The following is an 18,327-nucleotide window of genomic DNA, read 5'->3' as shown; positions in this document are numbered from 1 at the left end:
TTGGGTTTGAAGCTGGAGGCTGGGTGGAACAAGAAGAACCAGAACAGAGTTGGTGATGACAAGGTGAGGAACAGAGTCAGAATCTGGAGACAAGGTCAGGCAGGCACAAGTCAAGATCCAGAGGTCAGTCCGAGGAATGGTCAGCAAAGCAGGGATCAGGTGCTGGAGGTCAGACAAGGTCAAAGGCAGGCTGAGGTCTTGAGGCAGGCGGCAAGCAGGCAGGAAGGTCAGGAGCAAGCTGAGGTCTTTGAGGCAGGCGGCAGGCAAGCAGGCAGGTCAGGAGCAAGCTGAGGTCAGTACCAGTAAGACAGACCCAAGGTACTACCTGGCTAGACAGACAGACGAACACAGGAACAAGCTGGACGCAGGAACTAAGATGCAGGAACAAGTCAGGAACAGAACTGGAACAGAAGGATCCTGGAACGAGACTAGGAACAGGCAAGAACAGGAACAAACACAGAGGCAATCTTAGAGCAAACCGACCCGATTGCCAAGGCAAGGAAGTGAAGACAGGAACTTCCTTATATCGAGGGATCAATCAGGGCGAGCCGCGGAGTTAAGACCCACCCTTGGCCCTACATGAGTCCAGGCGGTCCACGCATGCGAACGGGCGAGGCTAACATGGTCGAGGATGCCGAGCCTCGGCGTGAGGCATGGTGTGTAGTGGAAGGTCCGGCGACCGCTGCCGCGGGATGCTGGGAACTGGCAGGGCTGGCAACTACCGCGAGGGAGGTCGTCCCGGGCCCTTCTGTGGAACCATGAAGGTGAGCAGGCCCGTGTGCGGGACGACCGCGGGTGGGGTACGTAACAATTGGCAGACAAAGGTGAAACCTCTCATATGTGAATTAGGTGTACCTACTTTTGGCTGGATCCTGCTTGATACACAACTGCTGCAGCCATTCCCCCTCTAGTCGCTGGAGCCTTTGGACCTTTTGGAAGTCTACTAACTGTTGAGATAGAAAACTAGGAAAATATGGAATTAGATGAGAAATGTAACATAAGGGCCATCCACTATTGTGCATTCTCCTTGCTACCACCTAACCCCAAAACATCATAGCTGTGGCACTTTTTTAGCCTTTTAGGCATCTATGGATGCTGTATGCTTCTTTCCTGCTTTTTGGAATGGAGCAAGTGCAACTTTCTGCATGCACATTTACATGCATATTTTTAAAAATTTAAAGTATACTCATAAATGCTTCCCCTGTTCCAACTCTGATTCCTGGAATGCCTACTGCAAGTGTGAAGAAAAGTATGTGTGTAATCAAGTTACATGCAAACCTTTTCCTGCCCCCTCCATCTCCTGGGTAATTCTCAATAGCCAATTTATATGGTTTAAGTGTGCTAATTCTTTGATACTTACTCCCATGAAAGCTATTTTTAGCTCAGGTAGGTACATGTGTTTATTAAATTTCTATTTCCATTTCAATATCTAATTTCCTATTAGAACAGTTATATTTTCTTTCATCCATCTTACTTAATGAACCTGATGGGAGACAATCCCATTAGCAGTCAATCACTAGAATTTCCAGGAGTGATTAGCCCTGATTCTAGATGAGCTTACAAAAGGCTTACTTACCCCTAGATATATAAAGCTGTGATGTTTTTCCACAGGAGGTATTCGACAGTCACAGGGGGGTGTTGCCACAATAATGGGACGCCTCCCCCAAAAAAAGCATTGTGGCTATTCGCCAAAAAACCATGGCACAAAATAATGCAGCTAGCGGTCCTTTAACGTGCTGACAGCCCCAACTTCATGGGACCACCATTGCCTTAAAAGGCTGCTGGCCTGAAAAGTCAAAGACGTGGCAAACCGGGAGGTTGAGTGGGTAACAGAGGACCCCCAATGTCCATAGCCCCCTCCCCACCCCCCTCTGACACAGATGAACCTCAGATGTCAATAGCCCCTGCCTGCCCCCCCTAGTGACAAAGATGATCCCTGAAGTCCATACCTGCCTCTCCCCACCTTCCCAAGTGACACAAATAACCTCCTCAATTAAAAAAAAAATGTTCCTGGGCCCCATCTCATCCCTCTCGCCTGAAAGAAAAAAAATGTAGAGTAACCCCTTCCCACACTCCCATACCTTAAATTGGATTCCACATTTGGGCCAGGTGCACCCATGTTTCCAAAATGGTGCTGACCTGACCTTGCTCCAGCCATATGACTGGGATAAGGTCTGGGGATAGGACCTATGCCACATGCAAGGATGCACACGGCCCCAATGCGGGAATCAATTTAAGGTACAGGGGTGCAAGAAGGTGGTCAGGGATGGGGGGATTATACTTTTTTTTTGGATAGAAAGATGGGAAGAACCTGAGACCATTTTTTTTATAATTGAGGGGATCATCTGTTTCACTGGGGGGTGAGGAAAGGGGCTATGGATATTGGAGGGTCATCTGTGTCACAAGGGAGGTGGGGGAGGGAGTTATGGACATTGGGGGGTCATCTGTGTCACTATATAGTGGGGCAAGGAGACAATGGATATCAGGGGGTTGATTGTGTCACTGAGGGGGGGAGGGGATGGGAAGGGGTGGCGAGGGCTGGAGCTTTTATTGATTTGGAGGGAGGCCACAGCCATCACCATGTAGGTGCATTTTTTTTTTTTTTTTTACATTTTGGGGGAGTTAGGACTGCCTTGACTGCCAGCCCTGGGTTGAGACAGGAGTCATCACTGACCCCAGCTCAACCTTCCAGTTTGCTGCAACATTTTTTTTTTTTTACTGCTGCTTTAAATGTGCACTGGGAGCCTTGTGACCTGCATTAGGCTTCCCACCACACATTTTTAGATTTATATTCTAGGGATGTGAATAGTTTTTCGACGATTAAAATTATCGTCCGATAATTTTAATATCGTCTTAAACCGTTATGGAACACAATACAATAGAGATTCTAACGATTTATCGTTATAAATCGTTAGAATCGTGAGCCGGCACACTAAAACCCCCTAAAACCCACCCCCGACCCTTTAAATTAAATCCCCCACCCTCCCGAACCCCCCCCCCCAATGACTTAAATAACCTGGGTGTCCAGCGGCGGTCCGGAACGGCAGCGGTCCGGAACGGGCTCCTGCTATTGAATCTTGTTGTCTTCAGCCGGCGCCATTTTCCAAAATGGCGCCGAAAAATGGCGGCGGCCATAGACCAACACGATTCCACGGCAGGAGGTCCTTCCGGACCCACGCTGGACTTTTGGCAAGTCTTGTGGGGGTCAGGAGGGCCCCCCCAAGCTGGCCAAAAGTTCCTGGAGGTCCAGCGGGGGTCAGGGAGCGATTTCCCGCCGCGAATCGTTTTCCGTACGGAAAATGGCGCCGGCAGGAGATCGACTGCAGGAGGTCGTTCAGCGAGGCGCCGGAACCCTCGCTGAACGACCTCCTGCAGTCGATCTCCTGCCGGCGCCATTTTCCGTACGGAAAACGATTCGCGGCGGGAAATCGCTCTCTGACCCCCGCTGGACCTCCAGGAACTTTTGGCCAGCTTGGGGGGGGCCTCCTGACCCCCACAAGACTTGCCAAAAGTCCAGCGGGGGTCCGGAAGGACCTCCTGCCGTGGAATCGTGTTGGTCTATGGCCGCCGCCATTTTTCGGCGCCATTTTGGAAAATGGCGCCGGCTGAAGACAACAAGATTCAATAGCAGGAGCCCGTTCCGGACCGCTGCCGTTCCGGACCGCCGCTGGACACCCAGGTTATTTAAGTCATTTGGGAGGGGTTCGGGAGGGTGGGAGATTTAATTTAAAGGGTCGGGGGTGGGTTTTAGGGGGTTTTAATGTGCCGGCTCACGATTTTACAATTTTTCACGATATTTTACCCCCCCAAACGGCAACAATACGATTCCCTCCCCCTCCCAGCCGAAATCGATCGTTAAGACGATCGAGGACACGATTCACATCTCTATTATATTCTGCTTTTTGCAGCACTTCAAAGTGGATTACATTCAGGTACTGTAGGTATTTCCCTATCCCCCAGAAGACTTACAATCTAAGTTTGTACCTGAGGCAATGGAGGGTAAAGTGACTTGCCCAAGGTCACAAGGAGCAAGAAGCAACAGCAGGACTTGAACCCTGGTGTCCTGGTTCATAGCCCACTGCTCTAACCACTAGGCTACTAGGGGTGTGCATTTGTTTTGAACTTAAATGTAAAACACAACTTTTTTTTTTTTTTTACTTAAAAAAGTGATGAGGCGAAAACAATCGGATTTCCAACTTATTCAACATAGCTATGTTGAATACGTTGGAAATCGCGATTGTTGATCGTAAATAAAAATTTAAACCCCTCACCCTCCTTAATCCCCCCCCCCCAAGAATTACCACAACTCCCTGGTGATCCAGCGGGGAGTCAGGACGCCATTTCTAAACTCCTTTGCGAGGAGCACGTGACGTCGGCGTCACTCCGACGTGGCGCCGACGTCACGTGATTCCCCGCGGGTTCGCTCCGGGACCCTCGTTGGGCCCAAAAGGAACTTTTGGCCAGCTTGGGGGGGCCTCCTGACCCCCCCCAAGCTGGCCAAAAGTTCCTTTTGGGCCCAACGAGGGTCCCGGAGCGAACCCGCGGGGATCACGTGACAGCACGTCACTCCGACGTGGCGCCGACGTCACGTGCTCCTCGCAAAGGAGTTCAGAAATGGCATCCTGACTCCCCGCTGGATCACCAGGGAGTTGTGGTAAGTTTTGGGGGGGGGATTAAGGAGGGTGAGGGGTTTAAATTTTTATTTGCACGTATGGACATAGACTCAACTTATGGAATTCTCCATATGTCCATATTGACCGCAAATGGGACCCCCTTTCGACTTATGGACTTATGAACATAAACTTTTGCTCTGCACATCCCTATAGGCTAATCTTCCTTTATAAGTCTTCCAAGAGGTATTGTTATTTTATCACGGCTGAACACCTTCTTGGTTGAACTTCATAAAATATTTGCATATGATTGCCTATGATTGACCTTCATCACATGCAAAGATGGTCATTGTAATAGGGGAGGGAACCTGGGTGGGGAGATACAAAACATCATGTATTGAGGTCTTGTAAGGACATGAACCAGAGTGATAACTTTCTGTTAATTATTTTTTATTTTTTACATATTTTCTTGTTGATTACCAACAATTTTTCTATTCACGTTCTTTTGCTTGATCTATTTTAAAATGTGCATTTTTTTTTAAGTTGCTTTTGAATTGAAAATTATACCCAGGATTTATAACAGAAAACACTTTTCTAATTGTTTGAGGGGTGGTATCTATAAGAATAATTCCAGCTAGCTTTTCTATTTTTCCCCAAGGGTTAACATGTTTTTAAAGTATCAGCATAAATTCCAATGGATGCACTGTGTTTGTATGGCATTGATCCAACCTGGATTTACACCAGACTCAAGCAGAAGTAAATATACAGTATTAGTTTTTATTTGATTTGTTTGATTTATATTTCGCCTTTCAGCCACTTCAAAACAGATTACATTCAACTATTGCATATATTTGAGTCAAAGGACTCCCAGAAGCAAATAACTGATATGCATAGGATGTTTTAGCCAGATCTATGGGCAAAGTGGTAGGCATAATGGAGTATCTATGGTGTCTCTTCCTCCTGAACACTCAAAATATCTTTTTTTTCAAACCATGACAAATATTTTCTATTTTTACTGATCATCCTCCATCTGCCCTTTAGATTTTTCCCACTATTTGCACTCCAGAGGCCAAAACAATTTGCATGAATCAAGCTTTATGTACTTATTCTCTGCCAGCTTCAGCAAAATGAAAAGATAATACAAGAAATTATTTCCATCAGGCTGTTAATGTCTCTTTCATTAGTAATAACACTGTGTCACTGAAGAAAGGGGAATAATCTGCCTCATTTGCATTACAAGATGTAGACAGGCAGCCCAGACAGCCACTTAAGCTGTAATTTTGCAGGAAGAAAAACCTTACAGACTCCTAATTTATTTGAAGAGCATATAGTGTCTCTGATATATTTAAAGGATGTAGTACATTGTGTTCAAGACATGCCTGGCATTACAATAGCAACACACCAAATTATATTATGAAAGGAGAACGTAGGTTGTCAAAAAATAGCATACTCAGAGGGATAAATTTATTATAGCGTATATGAACATGCTATTTTCTGATGACTGTTCTATATAGCCAGAGACAATAAATACAACTTATCAGCAAGATGTGTCTAAAATAAGTGTTTATGGAACATGAAAGAAATATTACTGAGAAATCTGCTACCATTTGTGATTTAAAATTCTGAATGGAAAGTCATTATTTAATTTGCAAGTATTTGATTTTAAAGCACAAGAGCAATCCAAAATATTTTCTGCAACATTATGAAAATATGTGATACAATGGGAAGCAGCCTAATTTTAGAAAAAGAATCAAAACGAAGACATAGAAGTAATTGACTTATGATGTTCTGTTGAAGGGCAACTTGCAGGAAATACAATAACAAGTGCATTTTTTTCTGTCTTAATATGTTTTCCAAGTCAACAAATAGAAATGGGTATCGTACTAAGTATAGAAATGGCCTCCATTTAAATACTGCAGAGCTGTAATGCTCTTGTACATAATGCAGTACATATAATTCAATGTTTGAAAAAAGAATAAACATGCTAAAGAAACACCAGGTAGGGACTGGATATACATAATATTATATACAAGCATTTGTTTGAACCATTTGGTTACCTAGCAACCTGTATATCCTTCTAGTGAGAGCTATCTCCTTTGAGAATGATGCTAAAGGCTTGTGATCTTCTGCCAAATTAAAACTGTTTTCAGAGAAGACTTACATCAGAAAAACTTACATGTTATTCTAGCCTTAATGTTGCTAATTTTAAAACCAGTTTCTTTTCTGTTCTTATGTACTGCCATTCTTTTATCCCCACTTGTAAACAAACATAGGTGTTGATTCATCCTCTGAATTTTAGGCCTCCAGTTGGAAATAGTAACAGTTATTCAATTTCCTATAGACCAACTGTTATAAAAGAGTCTATCAGCAAGATATTCAGGGCTGATAAAAATGTTCACCACAGCATGAATAAAGATTCAATGTTCAGAATGAAACACAAGTAGAGTTGCAAAAGACTACCAATCTAGACTCCAGCCATGAAGTAGCCCACAAAGGGAGTCAGTCATACATATTCATAGGCTTTATTTACTTCAGAAAAACCTCCATTCCAAAAGTATTTTTACTCCTGCCTAGGACAATCTGGTTATGCCCCCTTACATCTCCCTTTTGCCACATAGCTCCCATTATGACTAGACTAAATTTCTTTTCCACCTGGGGTTGATTGAATTATGCCAACGGGATTTAGTAAAAGTGGGTTACACTTCCCTACCCTTAACATCCTTGCTCCCAAAAGGATGAACAAGACAGCAATGCTATTTTTTTTTCATTTGCCTTAATTTTGTAACCCACTGATAAAGTCAAAACTGCAAAGTAATCATGTTAAACTGACTGTAATGTTGATCCCTCACCATAATTAAGTCATTTAAAAAAAAAAACTTTCTCCATTGAAAGCACCTAACATATCTCCTAAAATAGAGAGCACCAGTTGGTGAAATTACATCCAATCAGATTAGTTACTTTGAAAGCCATTAACATCTTTTCTCTGGGATATCCCCATCAGGATGAGGAAATAATGTTCATCCAATAATCACTAGACCAAGATTACTACCTGGAGGCCAAGATTACCATCAAACAAGCATCAAGTAATCCCTCATCTGCATCAAAGCATGTAGAGACAGTTTATGTCAGATGATCATCTTCATCATCCACTGTAAAAAAGATTAGCACATAGTTCCCTCAAAACAGCAAGTTTACCTTTCTTGTCTATATCACAGTTGCAAACAAACACATTTTTTCTATTGCGCTCATGGGTCGCAGACGGCTGCAACCTTTGCTGCTCACCTCATTTTGCCCAGTAACTCCGATCCTGGCTAAGATGGCCGCCTCTGCCACTGCACGCTGACCTCCCTGGAGTTCCCAGGATGGCGAGGGTGATCTCGGTCGCCATCTTGAATCTGGTGTGACCATGCGCGCGCCTGCCTCCTCCTTTTGCACGTCATGGCGGGAACATCGGGGGCGTCCCCCCTGCATGATGTCACTGCCTACGTGTATTTAAACCTACCGGACTTTCCTACCTACGAGTTAGCAAGGATTCCATCTTGCTTATTTCCTTTACTCTGAGATGCTTCACATTGCTGTTCCTGCGTTCCAGACTGAGTGACTCAGGTACCCGCTCCTCAGGGGCCTTGCTGCACTCAGGGCTATCTGCTACTCAGAGAGCCTCATCTGCCTGTTTCACCTTCACCAGCTAAGTGAGTTCCTCCTGCAGCTTCGCAGACGTCCCTTCTCTTCTGCATCGAGTCTCCGCTGCTGCTACTACGAATTCTCAACTGCATAGTGAGTACAAGACTTACTCTACATTACCACGTCTGTCTTGCTGTGTGGATTCTCGGGTTACCCCATATTGTGGGCCACTACTGGATCCACGCTGTCTTGTACCAGTTGCCAACACCTACCTCCGGCCTACCTTGTGCTGCGGACCACTAGCGGAGCTACAACACACTAGGTATACTAAGAAGCAAGTACTTTCTGGGTTACCCTGCTCTGCGGACCACTACCGGATTCATGCTGTCTTGTACCAGTTACCCACATCTGTCTCCAGCCTACCCCATGCTGCAGACCACTACCGTAGAATCCATCCCAGTCTTCTTATTCCAGGTCTGAGTTACAAACCCACTCCTCAGGTTTCTCTTTGCTGTATAATAAATATTCTCTGACTCCTGTGTCCATCACTGCTGAGACCCCACCTGTCATGGAGAGTCCCCACAGGGCTCCTCCCTGTGGGTGAAGTCAGCTCTCTCCATGACCCAAGGGCCCAGAAACCAAGTTAAAATATAACAGATTGCTAACTCCATGGACCCGGCTCCGCTCTCAGCCTTACAGGCCATTCCTGGCCTGGCCCAACGGATTTCGGAGCAACAGAGAACTTTGGAGTCCTTGACTACCACCTTTAATCAGCTGAATATCAGACTGAATGCTTCTCCTACTCCTGATCAGAGTGCATCACCCCCGGTGGTTACTGGGCGTACTACAGTTCCTTTGCCTGCCCCTACTCGTTTCTCAGGAGACTCCCTATTGTGTAGGGGCTTCATAATCAGTGCTGTATGCACTTAAGAACATAAGAACATAAGAACATTACAACCGCTGTACTTCCCTAAAGCAATTACCAAGACAACGTATATCTTGTCCTTTTTGGATGGAAAAGCCCTGGCTTGGGCTTCACCATTATGGGAATGCAATGATCCAGTCCTGAATGACTTGCCTGGCTTTCTGACTCTCTTCAAATCTGTATTTGATGACCCTGCACGCCAGTCTGTAGCTGGTTCAGCAGTCCTACACCTCCAACAAGGGACTAAGCCACTCCCAGACTTCGTAATCGAATTTAAAACCCTGTCTTCTGAACTCATATGGGATTCGGGTTGTTTAAGAGCTATCTTCTTAGAAGGCCTCAACTCCCGTATAAAAGATGAACTTGCTTCACGTAAGTTGCCTGACACTCTAAGTTCTTTTATTGACCTCGCTGGAAGGATTGACCACAGTATCTGAGAGTGATCTGCTGAGGTAAAACCTCCCAAGAAACACTCCTCAGAGGTAATCGCCCTTGCTTCTTGCCTTCAGCTCCAGTCCAGAGACTACCCAATCCTGAAGAAGAGGACAAACCCATGCAATTGGGCCATAGCCACTAGAGATAAGCTTCGTTTTTCTGGCTCGGGTCAGGTTTTGGTTCAGGTGCTTCATGGGAAAACTAATGTTGAATTTCGTTGAAATTGCCTAATTCATTATAAATGAATGCACATGTCTAATAGCCACTTAACCGCCAAAGAGAGGCACTTTGGCAAAAAGATGGGCCTCTGCATGTATTGTGGGAAGACTGGCCATGCAGTCCAAACTTGTCCCATCTGTCCAGGAAACATGCAGACTAGAGATGTGAATCGTGTGCCAGATCGTCTTAACGATCAGATTCGGCTGCGGGGGGGCTCAAATCTGATCGTTAAGATATGTGAATTGGAATCGTTTCCGATTCCAATTCACATGTTTTTAGGAGGCACGCACAGCAAAAAAAAAAAAAACAACAACACATCCGACCCTTTAAATCGACTCCCCCCCTCCCGACCCATCGCTAATTATTTTTTTACGGAGGCTCGCGCCGCAAAAAAACCAAAAAAAAAACATCCGACCCCTTAAATCGACACGACCCATCGCTAATTATTTTTTTACGGAGGCCCGCGCCGCAAAAAAAAAAAAAAAAAACCCATCCGACCCCTTAAATAGACCCCCCCCCTCCCGACCCGACCCATCGCTATTTTTTTTTTTTTACGGAGGCCCGCGCCGCAAAAAAAAAACAAAAAACATCCGACCCTTTAAATCGACCCCCCCCTCCCGACTCCCCCAAAACCTTTTAAAGTTACCTGGTGGTCCAGGGGGGCCTCGGGAGACCTCGGGAAGAGATCCAGGGGGGCCTCAGGGAGAGGAGAGATCCAGGGGGGCCTCGGGGAAAGATTTCCCAAGCATCACCTGTTCTAAAAAAGAAAAAAAATGGCGCTGATGCCCCTTTGCCCTTACCATGTGACAGGGTATCCGTGCCATTGGCCGGCCCCTGTCACATGGTAGGAGCACTGGATGGCCGGCGCCATCTTTAAAGATGGCGCCGGCCATCTTTACTCATCAGCCCATATTATACTATGGGCTGATGAGTAAAGATGGCCGGCGCCATCTTTAAAGATGGCGCCGGCCATCAGCCCATAGTATAATATGGGCTGATGAGTAAAGATGGCGCCGGACATCCAGTGCTCCTACCATGTGACAGGGGCCGGCCAATGGCACGGATACCCTGTCACATGGTAAGGGCAAAGGGGCATCGGCGCCATTTTTTTTTTTTTTTAGAACAGCTGATGCCTGGGAAATCTTTCCCCGAGGCCCCCCTGGATCTCTCCTCTCCCCGAGGACCCCCTGGCTCTCTCCCCGAGGCCCCCCGAGGACCCCCTGGACCACCAGGTAACTTTAAAAGGTTTTGGGGGGGTCGGGGGGGGTCGATTTAAGGGGTCGGATGGGGTTTTTTGGGTTTTTTTGCGGCACGGGCCTCCGTAAAAAAATAATTAGCAATGGGTCGGGAGGGGGGGGGGGTCGATTTAAAGGGTCAGATGTTTTTTTTTTTTTTTTTCGGCGCGGGCCTCCGTAAAAAAAAAATAGTGATGGGTCGGGTCGATTTAAAGGGTCAGGGTGGGTTTAGGGGCTTTTTTGGTGTGCCCTATTTAACGATACAATACAAATGCCCCTGACGATAAATCGTGGGCATTTGTATTGTATCGTGCACTCTAACGATTTTGGACAATTTTAAAATTATCTGACGATAATTTTAATCGTTCAAAAATGATTCACATCCCTAATGCAGACCTAGGATCCGCCAGAGGACTTTTCCTAGGACTGACTGCACCATCTCCTCCACTGACTTTTCCAGTCTCTATCATCTTTGGGCTGCTCGAATTCACCACACAAGCACTAGTCGATTCAGGTGCAGGTGGTAATTTTATTCTGAAAAGATTGGTAGAACAGCTACGAATTCCTACTGAACCAGTACCCACACTGCTGCTTCTCTCATCCATACATGGCGAGCCGTTGCCAGGAGACATCTCGCTCACCACACAACCCATTTGCCTACGCAGTGGGTCCCTTCATACCGAGACCATCACGTTTCTGATCCTTGAGAAAGCTATCCATCCTATAGTGCTGGGCATCCCATGGTTGCAAGACCATTCTCCCCAGTTCAACTGGTCTTCAATGGAATTATCACAATAGGGTCTGACCTGCCATGACAGATGCTTAAAAAAGGTAACCCCATTGCCATGCTTGGCCACTACTACTGCTCTCCCTGGTTTACCACTACAGTATGCATCATTCCAAGATGTATTTTCTAAACAAGCAGCTGATGTGCTTCCACCACACAGACCATTTGGCTGTGCAATTAACCTGAAACCGGACACAGAGCCACCCTGAGGAAGAGTATGCTCTCATTATCAGAGACCAAGGCCATGTCGGCCTATATTCAAGAAAATCTACAGAAAGGTGTCATTAGACCATCTAAGTTGCCGGCGGGAGCCAGATTCTTTTTTGTCGGCAAGAAGGATGGATCCCTTCGCCCTTGCATTGACGATAGAGGTCTGAATGAAATTACCATCAAGGATCGAAATACTTTACCATTAATTTCAGAGTTGTTTGATCGGCTCTAAGGCGCAAAAATCTTCATGAAGTTAGATTTAAAGGGCGCTTACAACCTTGACCACTTTCGTCACGGGGACGAGTGGAAAATGGCCTTTAGTACTCACGATGGCCACTTCGAGTATTCAGTGATGCCATTTGGCCTGTGCAATGCCCCAGCCGTTTTTCAAAATATGATGAACGACATCCTGCGAGACTTGCTATACCAGTGTGTGGTCGGATGACATCCTTATCTTTTCCAGTGATGTCCAGAGCCATCAAGCTGATGTTATCAAAGTCCTGCAGAGGCTGCGAGATAATTCTCTGTACGCCAAGCTCGAGAAGTGTGCATTCCACCAAGAGTCTGTTCCCTTCCTAGGATACATTGTGTCCAACAAAGGCTTCCAAATGGACCCCCAGAAGACCAAAAGCATACAAGACTGGCCTCAGCCTACCTGTATTAAATCTCTCTGTCTTTTCCTAGGCTTCACTAACTATTATCGCATATTCATCAAGAATTACTCAATCTTAATTGCGCCACTTACTGCCATGACAAAAAAAGGAGCCAACCCATCACAGTGGTCTCCGGATGCCATCTCTGCCTTTCAAGCTCTCAAAGAGGCATTCCTCAAGAAATCTTGTTTACGTCATCCTGACCCCCATCGGCCATTCATCGTTGAGGTCAATTTGATTTCTTGCTCAAATACCGTCCTGCTGATAAAAACGTCCGGGCAGATGCCCTCTCATGCTCTTTTACACCTGAAGATGTCCCTGACACACCCCATCACATCATCAACCCAGAGAAGATAGTTGTGGCTGCTACCCATTCTGTTCCAGTGGGTAAAACAGTGGTTCCTCAAAATCTTCGAAAGAAATTTCTCAATGGGCTCATGACTCCCGGTTAGTCGGTCATCCTGGACAGGCCTGTATGCTTGCCACCCTTCAACACTTTTATTGGTGGCCATCTATGAAAAAGCACATCCAAGCATACGATGAATCCTGCGCTACTTGTGCCAGACAAAAGCCTCCTGCCGGTCACCCTTGGGGGTCTCCTACAGCCATTACCAGTTCAAGACAAACCACGGACACACATTGCAACCGACTTCATTGTTGATTTGCCACCTTCAAGCAGGAATAATACTATATGGGTCACAGTGGACCGCTTCTCAAATATGGCACACTTTGTGGCTTTACCCGGACTACATCTGCCCCAGAAATTGCCAAACTGTTCATACGGCATATATTCCGCCTGCACGGGATGCCTAAACACATCGTCTCCGACAGAGGTGTTCAATTCACTGCCATATTCTGGAGGGCGCTGTGTCGTAAATTTGACATTGCATTAGACCTGACATCAGCGTATCACCCCCAATCAAATGGGCAAAAAGAAAGAATGAATCGGACTCTCAAACAGTTCATTCGTGCCTAGGTCAACACTAGGCAGAGTGATTGGGCAGAACTTTTACCTTGGGCTGAATTCGCCCTGAACTCTCATCCTGCTTCTGCCACTGGATCCACTCCATTCCAGATTGTATATGGTTGCCAACCATTGCCACCACTTCCAATACCTTTGACAGGTACATCACCAGCGGCTCAAGCTACAGCTGAAGAGATTCACCAACACTGGACTCAAACTAAGAACCTTCTACAAAAGCAGGACAATGGGCCAAAAAGCAATACGATACTCATCATAGAACAGCACCTCAGTTTGAGCCAGGAGACAAGGTTTGGCTCAGTACCAAGTACCTCTACCTCAAACTGCCTTCAGTCAGATTTGCTCCATGCTACATTGTACCCTTCTCTGTCCTTCGCCGCCTTGGTCCCTTGACCTATAGCCTGAAGTTACCATCATCCATGAAAATACACAACGCTTTCCACGTTTCATGCTGAAGCCTCTCATCCTCTCTGAATTCTCTCTCAAGACTCCAGATCCACAGCCTCTGGATGCTGAAGAGGACATCACATACAAAGTGGATGACACCTTGAATGTACGTAAGAGAGGAAAGCATTGGGAATATTTAATTTCATGGGAAGGATACAGCCCTGAAGAAAACAGCTGGGAACCTGCTGTCAACATGCTTGACAAAGACATGTTACATCGTTTCCAACTAACTCACCCAAGGAAGCCGAACCCCCCTGGGAGGGGCCCTAAGAAGGAGGGTACTGTTGCGCCCATCAGTCGCAGACCCCTGCGACCTTCCTGCTCACCTCATTTTGCCCAGTATCTCCGATCCTGGCTAAGATGGCCGCCTCTGCCTCTGCACGCCGACCATCCTGGCATTCCTGGGACGTGAGGGCGATGCCAGTCTCCATCTTGAATCTGATGTGACCTAAGGCACACACATGCATGCCTGCCTCCTTCTTATGCACTTCATGGCGTGAACCTCGGGGATGTCCCCTCCGCACGACATCACTGCCTACGTGCATTTAAACCTACCTGACTTTCCTACCTACGAGTTAGCAAGGATTCCATCTTGCTTAATTCCTTTACTCTGAGATGCTTCGCATCGCTATTCCTGCGTTCCAGACTGAGTGACTCAGGTACCTGCTCCTCGGGGGCCTTGCTGCACTCAGGGCTATCCGCTTCTCGGAAAGTCTCATCTGTCTGACTCACTTTCACCAGCTAAGTGAGTTCCTCCTGCAGCTTTGCAGACGTCCCTTCTCATCTGCATTGGGTCTCTGCTGCTGCCTTTATGAATTCTCTACTGCATAGTGAGTACAAGACCTACTCTAATTACCACGTCTGTCTTGCTGTGTGGATTCTAGGGTTACCCCACTCTGTGGACCACTACCAGATCCATGCTGTCTTGTTCCAGTTGCCAACACCTACCTCCAGCCTACCCTGTACTGCGGACCACTACCAGAGCTACAACACACTAGGTATACTAAGAAGCAAGTACTTTCCAGGTTACCCCGCTCTGCGGACCACTACCAAATTCATGTTGTCTTGCACCAGTTACCCACATCTGTCTCTGGCCTACCCTGCTCTGTGGAGCACTACCGGAGCTACCACGCACAAGGCTTATCAGGAAGCAAGGATTCCCTGGGTTACCCCAACCTACGGACCACTACCGGAGAATCCATCCCAGGTCTTCTTATTCCAGGACTGAGCTACAAACCCACTCTTCGGGCCTGATGGGGATTCAGACATTGGGCTTTACTGAGGTACTCCAGATTTCTATGGTCGGTGTACAATGTAATGCAATGTTGCGCCCCCCTCCAGCCACTGTCTCCATTCTTCAAACGCCCATTTAATGGCCAAGAGCTCCTTCCGATTCCGTAATTTATTTCAGCCAGGAAGAATTTTCGGGAGAAGAAAGAGCATGGTATTAGGGCCCCCTGGATGGAATGTTGGCTAAGCACGGCCCCCACTGCAATATCAGAGGCATCCACCTCCACAATGAAAGGGCGAGACGGGTCTGGGTGGCGGAGACACGGTTCTTGCAGAAAAGCCTGTTTTAGTTCATCAAAAGCTGAGATGGCTGCTGGAGGCCAATGTTTGGCATCGGCACCCTTTCTGGTTAGGACTGTGAGGGGAGCCATGATGCAAGAAAACTGAGGAATAAATTTCCTATAGAAGTTGGCAAAGTCAAGAAATCGTTGAAGTGACTGGAATCATACCAGTTGGTGACAGTCCCTGATGTTGGCTAGCTTGTTCAGATCCATACTGAAGCCAGTGGTGGAGACTATGAACCCCAGGAAGGGTAATGACTCTTGTTCAAAGAGGCACTTTTCCACTTTAGCATACAAGTGGTGGTCTCTTAAACGCTGAAGGACTTGATGAACGTCAGCGTGATGGGTGGTCAGTTTCATATAATAGATTAAGACGCCATCCAGGTAGACAATCACAGATTTGTTAAGCATGTTCCTAAATACTTTGCTCATAAGATTTTGGAAGACCGCCGGCGTGTTGCATAAGCCAAAAGGCATCACTAGATACTTGTAGTGGCCATCACGAGTATTAAAGGCGGTCTTCCATTCATCTCCAGGCTTGATTTGGACCAAAATATTGGCCCCCTGAAGATCCAACTTTGTAAAGACCTTGGCTCCTTGAAGTCGGTCCAGAAGCTCGGAAATGAGCGGAAGTGGGTAGCGATCACGAATGGTGATGGAATTGAGACCCCAATAATCAATGCAGGGCCTCAAAGAGGCATCTTTCTTTGCTACAAAGAAGAATCCAGTCCCCGCTGGAGATGTAGAAGGCCGGATGAAGCCTCGGTCTAGATTCTCCTTAATGTATTGCGACATTACTTGGGTTTCAGGTAAGGACAATGGATATATCGACCTCTAGGAGGAACTGTGTCTGGAAGCAGATTAATCACACAATTGAATGGGCGGTGGTCTGGAAGAGTCTCTGCTTTCTCTTTAGAGAATACATCTGCATATTCAATGTATTATGGAGGTAATGGTAATGTGGTAACAGCCAGTAGGATTGGGGGTTGAGGCAAATCTCAAAGGCAAGTGGTAAAACAATCGGGCTCCCAGGTTGTAATGTGAAGTGTCTCCCAATTGATGGTAGGAAAGTGTTTACACAGCCAGGGGAGCCCTAACACCACTGGATGGATGGATTTGTCGACAACCAGGAAGGAAATCTCTTCTTTGTGAAGTACTCCAGTATGGACTGTCACCGGAGCAGTACGCATGGACACTCGTCCGGGCAGTGGCTCCCCCTGGATAGAGGAGATTAGAAGTGGTGGTGCATGAGGTATTACTGGAAGTTGCAATTGCTTGGCTAGTTCGGCCAAGATAAACTCCGGAGGGCTCTGGAGTCAATAAAGACCAGTGTTGTGATGGAACCTCCCGAGAACTGGAGAGTCATTGGAACCATACATTGAAGAACAGGGTTGATGCAGCCTAGGGTCAGCTCCCCTGAGACACCTAGGCCCGAGAGTTTCCTGGACGCTCTGGGCACTGAGCTAATAAATGGTCCTTGTTGCCTCAATACAGACAGAGTCCGAGAGTCCTGCGCCGTTGTCTCTCTTCTGGAGTTAAATGGGTATGACCGATCTGCATAGGTTCTTCAGCGTGAGTCGGTGGGATCTCGGATATGATGGGAGAAGTCAGAAGATGAGAAAACGAGGGAGCCAGAGGTACTGCACGACGTCCCGGTTTCAGTTCCTTCAGACGCTGCTGAAGACGCCGATCAACTAGGCCTGCCAAATCAATGAGTGCCTCCAGTTCCTTGGGTAATTCCCGAGCTGCCAGCTCATCTTTTATGTGAGAAGCCAAGCCCTCTAGAAATATATTTCTCAGACTGTCCTCCCACCAGCCTAATTCAGATGCAAGGGTGTGAAACTCCACAGCGTATTCAGCCAGAGTATGAGAGCCTTGACAGAAGTGGAGAAGTTCCAAGGCAGCCATGGAATGACGTCCAGGTTCGTCGAAAACTTGCTGGAACATCTGGACAAAGTGAGGCAGATCTTCCAAGACAGAGTCCCCATGTTCCCACAACGGAGATGCCCAGGCCAGAGCCCTCCCATCCAACAGAGAAAGATGAATGTGGTCTTTACTTGATCACTGGGGAACTGGGCTGGTTGGAGGGAGAACCGCATGAAGCAATGATTAAAAAATCTTCGGTATTGCTTCGAGTCTCCTCCGTATCTTGGCGGAGCCAGCATGTGCAAGTGAGGGATGGCGGTTGAGGTGGCTGCTGGCGGAGAGACAGGAACTCCAAGTGTCGTGGGATTCTCCAGCCGATTAGCCAGATGCTCAATGGTCGCTGCCAGGACATCAAGACACTGTTGTTGTTGCTGAAGGCATTGAGCCAAGCCTGGAATGGCCTGTAGTCCGGACAGATCCACTGGGTCCATGGACTTTGCAATCTGTTAAGTTAGTGGATCCTTGAGTCGAGATGGGAGTTGGTATACAACAGAGGGGAGGCCTTACGTGTGGCACCCATCACTGGTAGGTGGAGCATGTATGGTCAATCCAACTGGAGCTTCACCTATACCAGCCCTCGTTCCCTGCAGGTTGAGCCCTTGGGTACCAGGACCAGCAGGACTTAGGTGTGGGTTGCCTAAAAGAAGCAGGACAGGCGAGGTGGAGACGTAGTCAGAAGTCCGGGTCAGGGCTGGCAGCAGAG

Source organism: Rhinatrema bivittatum, chromosome 1 (assembly GCF_901001135.1).
Source record: "Rhinatrema bivittatum chromosome 1, aRhiBiv1.1, whole genome shotgun sequence".
NCBI classification, from domain to species: Eukaryota; Metazoa; Chordata; class Amphibia; order Gymnophiona; family Rhinatrematidae; genus Rhinatrema; species Rhinatrema bivittatum.
Note: the sequence above shows the minus strand (reverse complement) of the source record.